This window comes from Rhinolophus hipposideros, assembly GCF_964194185.1.
Source record: "Rhinolophus hipposideros genome assembly, chromosome: 16".
NCBI lineage: Eukaryota > Metazoa > Chordata > Mammalia > Chiroptera > Rhinolophidae > Rhinolophus > Rhinolophus hipposideros.
In genome coordinates, this window is record NC_138062.1 from 40,728,747 (window position 1) to 40,735,740 (window position 6,994).

Genomic DNA, 6,994 nt, shown 5'->3' on the forward strand with positions numbered 1-6,994 from the left:
GATATGGTATAATTTTATGCTCGTTTTATTTAAAAAAATAAATGGAATGTTTCTTTTACTATGGTCTTAAGTAAATGAAGTTGAAATTACTTTTCTTTAAGCATTTGGTTCTCCTAAGTAAATAGTTCCCCTGCAGAAACATACAGATCTAAGAGATTTTCTGTTTCTGTAGGTGGTTACCTTTATTTCTTATTTTGTGTTATTTGTCCTCTACTTTTTCTTGATTATATTACCTAATGGTTTATCTATTTTATTGACTCTTAAATCTAGTTGCTTCTTCCTAACTGTATTCTTAACTTTTTTTAACAGCTTGGGATATAATTCATATACTATAAAAGTAATCCATTTAAAGTTCACAATTTAGTGTTTTTATTAGATACACAGAGTTGTACACCATTGCTACAATTTAATTTTAGAACACCTTTGTCACCCCAAAAAGAAACCCTGTACTCATTAGCTATCACTCCGCATCTTTTCCTAACTTTTTACATTTGATGCTTATTTCGTTTTTTAATTATTTGGGTACTTAAGAATTTTTCCCTGGTCAGAGTATATTTTTGTACTATTTCTAGTTTGGAGATTCTTCTTAGGTTTTCTCTGAGGCCTAATATATGGTCCCTTTTGGGGAATGTTCCATGAGTATTTGAAAATAAGGTGTAGCTTCTGTGTTCAGGGTATCAGGTTTGATGTATCTATTGGAACTAATAATAATATCATTTAAATTTTATATTTCCCCCCCACTTTATGTGTCATGGATTCCATGAGGTCAATTAATATCTCCTAATATGTTTGTTTCTTCTATCTCCTTTCATAATAGTTGATGCTTCATTATGTGATGCAGATATTCCTGTCTCTTTATCACTGTGGTAATAATTTTGTCCTCAGTTAAACTTTGTGTGATATTAAAATCATGATGCTAGTTTAATTATTGCTGTTGTTAGTGTTTTGTTTAGTTGCAACATCCTGACGTACATTTACCCATTCTTTTTGCTACCTTTCTGAATCACTTTCTATTAGGTGTATCACTTGATAACTGCAAAAAGTAGTCTTTGTTTTAGGGTATAGTCAGAGTTTTTTTCTTTTAATAGGGTAGTTTAACACATTTACACTTACTGATAATATCAATGTATTTGTATTTAATTTCGTTATTTTATATCATGCTTTCCATTTACTATCTTAAAATATCCTTCACTATGGGCCTATTTGTTTTATAATATATTTCATTTTAAAATGTAGAAATTTTTATTTTTTATTCAGTGATTTCCCTTTATAACTGTGTATTTTTTAAATATAATTCCTTTGATCTCCATTTCTTTAGACAGTTTCTTTTAATACTTAGAAAGGAACAATAATGAAATTAGTGTAATTCCTCTTCTTCCACCTTTCCCTCAACTACCCATCTTTTAATTGATCATACTCTCTTAATATTTACTTTTGTAGTTTTAGCTATAGTTGTACATGTATCACTTGATTTATCAACTTAATATAAATTTGATGAGTAGAAATAAGGTAGCATACTTGCCCACTTACTTTTTCCCCTTTTCCCCACCATAAACAACTTTTGTTAATTATTCGTTTCAATATTATTAGAGTTTATATATCACAATATTTGTATTTTATACTATTGCCACAATCATGCTGCATAGTAAACCCCCCAGCTCACTGGCTTAAACAAGAAACATTAATTCTCTCTCATGCATCTGAAGGATAGTTAATACAGACTTAGCTCAGATGGATTTGGTTCCAAGGTGAAAGTTGGTCTAGCTCTGCTCCCCTGTCTGTCATCCTCTTTGGACCAGGGGCATATTCTTCTCATGATGAAAGAAACTCAGAAAGAATTGAGTAAATGCAGCTCTGAACTATCATGTACATTCCATTGGCCAAAACAAGTCAGATATCCAACTGCAAAGTCATATTTCAAAAGGAATGGATTCTGGGAGGATGAAGAATAGGGGACAATAATATAATCTACAACAGAATGTGAGCATAATCCCCATATTTGTTTTAGTTTCAATTCTATACTTCTAGATTCCCTGCTCATTCCATGGGTCTTATTACCAAAATTTATGAAATTATCTCTGGCTAGCTGAACTTTTCCACCTGAGAATAGCATTCCTAAGATAATAAATGTTCTAAAAGATTGGCCTGTTGACTTTTTATATTTGAAACAACTTGTTTTTTGCACAATAGACATACAACAAACCGCATAATTATATGTACACAATTTGATAAATTTGGACTTATTTGTACATTGTGAAACCATCACCACAATCAAGATAGTAAATATATCCATCATCTCCAACATTTCCCTAATGTCCTTTTTAATCTCTCCCTCCTGCCCCTACCTTCCTTTCTCTCCCACACAATCAATGATTTTGATTTCATCATTGTGAGATTTGGAGCAGAGAAACCAGCCAAGACCACCTGGACTTCTGACCTACAGAACTGTGAGATAATCAGTTTGTGTTGTTTTAACCCTCCAAGTTTGTGATGATTTGCATGGAAGCAATAGAAAATGAATTTATTATATACATCATATATAATAAATTTTGTATATTATATATACAAAATATAATAAATATTGTATATTATATATATACAATATAATGTATTTAAAAATGAACAAAGTGACATGTTGATTAAAATAATAAATGAGTGTGTTTGCAACTTTCAAACAAATGCCTTTTACATCCCAATGTTAATATATTGCAAATTTTATTGTCATTGTCCAGAACTTTTTCTAAAAACGTAGTCATCCCTTTGTCTGGGAGGTTTTGATTTTCTTTATGAATAAGACTTTATATTTAGTTATCTAAATATAAAAAAAACATACAATTAAAATGTGTAAATATGGGAGAAACAAATAAAGAATGCATCACTGATTGAAAAGGTGTATAAAAAATTTCTAGACAGAATAAATTAGAACATGGATACAACTATTTAAGTAAAATATATTGGTAAAATTACGCCTCAGTGTTTAATTTCATCATTATATGTTATATGTAATAGTGGTAGAAATATTAAATAAATCTGATATTTTGCATAAGTCACTAGGACAGGAAGTAAAATTTTAAAAATTTCCGTGAAACAGAGATTTCCACTTCAGCTAGACTAGACTTATCTTCTGACAACATACCACTAGTAAACTGGATCAAATATATAGAATAATTTTCAGACATTGCACAATAGGGAACATAGTACTTTGATACGTGAAAGGAAACAAGACAAGCCCTATGATTACCTTGGCTTTCCACTTGAAGTGAGGACCATAGCAGGAAAGAATCAAAAGCAGAGTTTGGCAGAGTCGGTGAGATGAAGAGACAGAGGTCTGAGTCCAGGGAGGTAAGGTGACTGGAAGTTGTTGGACAGAGTTCTGGAGAGAAGGGACCAAGCTTGAGAAAGAAATCTGCATATCAGTTCCCTTTATGCTTTGCTTAATACTAAGTCATGCAAGCATAGAGTGAAACTTCACATGCAAAGACTGTATGGGAAGCTACAAAATGAGCAATTTCCAGGGATGGAAATCACTCAGGAATGGGATATATTTAAGTTCTGATAAGGCAGATTGGGGCATTCTTATTGAACACCAGTAAAAACCCCAGAAAGGTTATGCCTTAGTGTAGGTCCAAACTATTTCTAAAGATATTCTAGACTAGTGGTTTCCAACACAAGTGCTACTAGCCACGTGTAGCTGTTGAGTACTATATATGTCTAGAGTGGCGGAGGAACTGAGTTTTTAGTTTACTTAATTTTAATTCATTTAAATAATTTGTGTTGAAACTTCAATAGTCAATATAGCTAGCGGCTACCACCATATTGGACAGTGAAGTTCTATGGCCAACTTCACGCAGCGTAATAAAGAGAAGTCTTGAAGAGATGAAGTTGAACTGCAGATAACTGTTTGCCAGAACAGATCCCAATACTCTTTAAGAGAAGGAAACAAAATCTAGATGTTCCACAATATACATTCACTATGATTCAAAATGTCCAGAAACTAATAAAAAAATTACTTGATATGCCAAGAAGAAAAACATGAGCCATAACTAGGAGGGAAATAAGTCAATGAAACAGATGCAGAAATAACAAAGATAATGGAATTAGTAGACAAAAGATGTTAGTTATTGTAAATATGCTCAAAGATTTTAAAAGAAAACCATGAACATAATGAAAAAAGTGAGAAATTTAAAAAACCAATAGAATCCTTAGAGAAGAAAAAATAAAATATCTGCAGTGAAATAGTCACTGGATGGGTATAGCAGCTGATTGTATAATGCAAAGGAAAAAACTTATGAACTTGAAGACAAAGCAATAGAATCCATTAAATAAAGAAGTACACAGAGAAAAATGGTAGGAAAAAAATGAACAGACCCTCAGTAACCTGTGATATTCACAAAAATCGTACATATAATTTGAGTAGAAGGAGACCAGAGAAAAACATTAAAGAAATACTTTCTTTGGGCGGCTGATTAGCTCAGTTGGTTAGAGCACAATGCTCGTAACACCAAGGTTGTCAGTTCAATCTCTTCATGGGCCAGTGTGAGCTGCACCCTCCACAACTAGATTGAAACAACCACTTGACTTGGGTCCTGGAAAAACACACTTAAAATAAATAAAAGTTTAAAAACAAAAAAAGAACTTCTTTGAAGAAAAATTTCCCAAATTGATGAAAACTATGATCCCATGCTTAGAAAATGCTCAAAAAACCCCAAGCAGGAAAACAAAGAAAAATCATACAAAGGCACATTGTAATCACATGGCAAAAATCCAGTGATAAAGAGAAAATCTTAAAAGCAGCAGCAAAAAAAGTGAAATAAATCCGACCGAGAAAGACAAATAGCATATGATCTCACTTATATGTAGAATCTAAAAAACAAAATAAGCGAACAAACAAAACAGAAAGAGACTCATAGAGACAGAGAACTAATGGTTACTAGATGGGAGGAGGATTGGGGAGCTGGGTGAAAAGGTGAGGGGATTAAGAAGTACAAATTGGTTGTTACAAAATACGCACGGGGATGTGAAGTATAGTATGGAGAATATAGTCGATAATATTGTACAAACTGTGTATAGTGTCAGTTGGGTACTAGACTTATAGGGGAAACACCTCATAAATTATAAGTGTGACCACTATGCTCTACACCTGAAACTAAAAAAATATTAAAAGAAGACCAAGAAAATAAAAGCAGCAGCAAAAAAACAACTCAATTTATAGAGACAAAGATAAGAATATAGCAGACTTCTCATTGGAAAGTATGCAAGGCCAATACTGGCATCTCTTTGAAGTGCTGAAATTATAAAAGTCAACCTAGAATTTATATCCACTGAAAATTTCCTTCAATGAATACTTTACAAAATACCACATCATCATTAAAAATGCCAACACCGTAACAGCTACTGTTTAGTGCTAGGGGCTATGCTAGGCATTTTATTACCCCCCCATGATCCTCATTAGAACCTTCTGAATTAAGTAGCATTATTAGCATCACTTTACCAACAAGAAATCCAAAGCTTAGGAATACATTGAGTAGCTTGGCCAAGGTTATTGAGGACTAATTAAAAAAAGCAGAATGTATTTATTCAGTCATTCCATAAAATATTTGTTGAGCATTTATTAAGCGCCACGTATGTTTGGGGATCCAGATCACAGCAGTTATGAAGTCTTTTTTTGTAGTTTCCTATCTCAGCAGTGTGACATATAATTATGAAATGAATGTCCTAACGTCAGATAATAACAATTGCCATGAATAGAAGGCCGGGGATTGGTGATGGAAGACATAAGGGGAGTGGACTAGCTTTAGTCTGGAGGAAGCTCTCTTGAGAAGTCGGCATTTGACCAAGACATAAAAGGGGCAGCCTTGTGATAATCAGAAACTTGGCATGCTCAGAGATCACGGAGAGCACATACCTGGATGGTACAACCTACTACACACCTAGGCTGGATGTTGTAGCTTATTGCTCGTAGGCTATGAGCCTACAGCACGTTACTGTGGTGAACGCCATCGGCAATGATAACACAATTGTATTTGTGTATCTAAACATATCTAACCATAGGAAAGGTACAGGAAAAATATTGTATAAAAGATACAAAATGGTACAGCTATAGAGGGCACTTACCATGAATGGAGCTTGCAGGACTGAAAGTTGCTCTGGGTGAGTCAGTGAGTGGTGAGCGTGTGAAGGCCGATGACAGGACTGTATACGGCTGTAGACTTTATAAATACCATCCCATGAGCCCTCCCTCCTGCTTCCTTCCAACAGAAGATCGAAGCTGTCAATGCTGCTCCATGAACAGAAATGTGGGCTGGATTGATTGGAAATATTGAGGAAAAGCTGGCGGGTAATGCATAGATCACCATAATAGTGACTGTCAGAAGGGAGTGAAAGGTGGCCTGAGGATCAGCGGGAATAAGAAATCGAGATGGAGAGATAAAGGAACAGGGGATTGTCATGACAATGTGGTTTTGGCTACTACATGTTGGAACAGTGGTCACATTAAGAAATTTTGTGCTATTCATAAAAAAGAGGGTGTAGAACTGAGGATTTTGAAATTTTGTTTTTGGGTCTATTGACCTTTCCTATCACAAGTGGCTCTCTCTGGCATTGAATTGACAGAAGAAATAAAACTTACTTATGTTTTACATCATTACAACCTGAAAATAGTCTCAAGGACTGGGCCAGGCTGGCTCCACACCACCACAGGAAGCTCTCACTCAAGTGGCAGTGACACTCACTACTTGTTAAGGTAGCGCCTGTGGACCTGTGTCCTTGCAGGCCTTAGGTCCTCAGCAAAGAACTCACAGCCATGTACTCTGAAGACCAAGCTGGATCTGGGTGGGCTGGAGGGCCCCTTGAACATGCAATGCTGCGGGGAGAGGCTCCTCTGTGCTGGAATAGGTCAGAGGCTGACTGATGGGGACGTAGTCTGTGCACTCAAAGTTGAGGTGCTCTCAGTGAGAGGCAATCTGTTACCACATCCCACAGATATTGCTCTCAT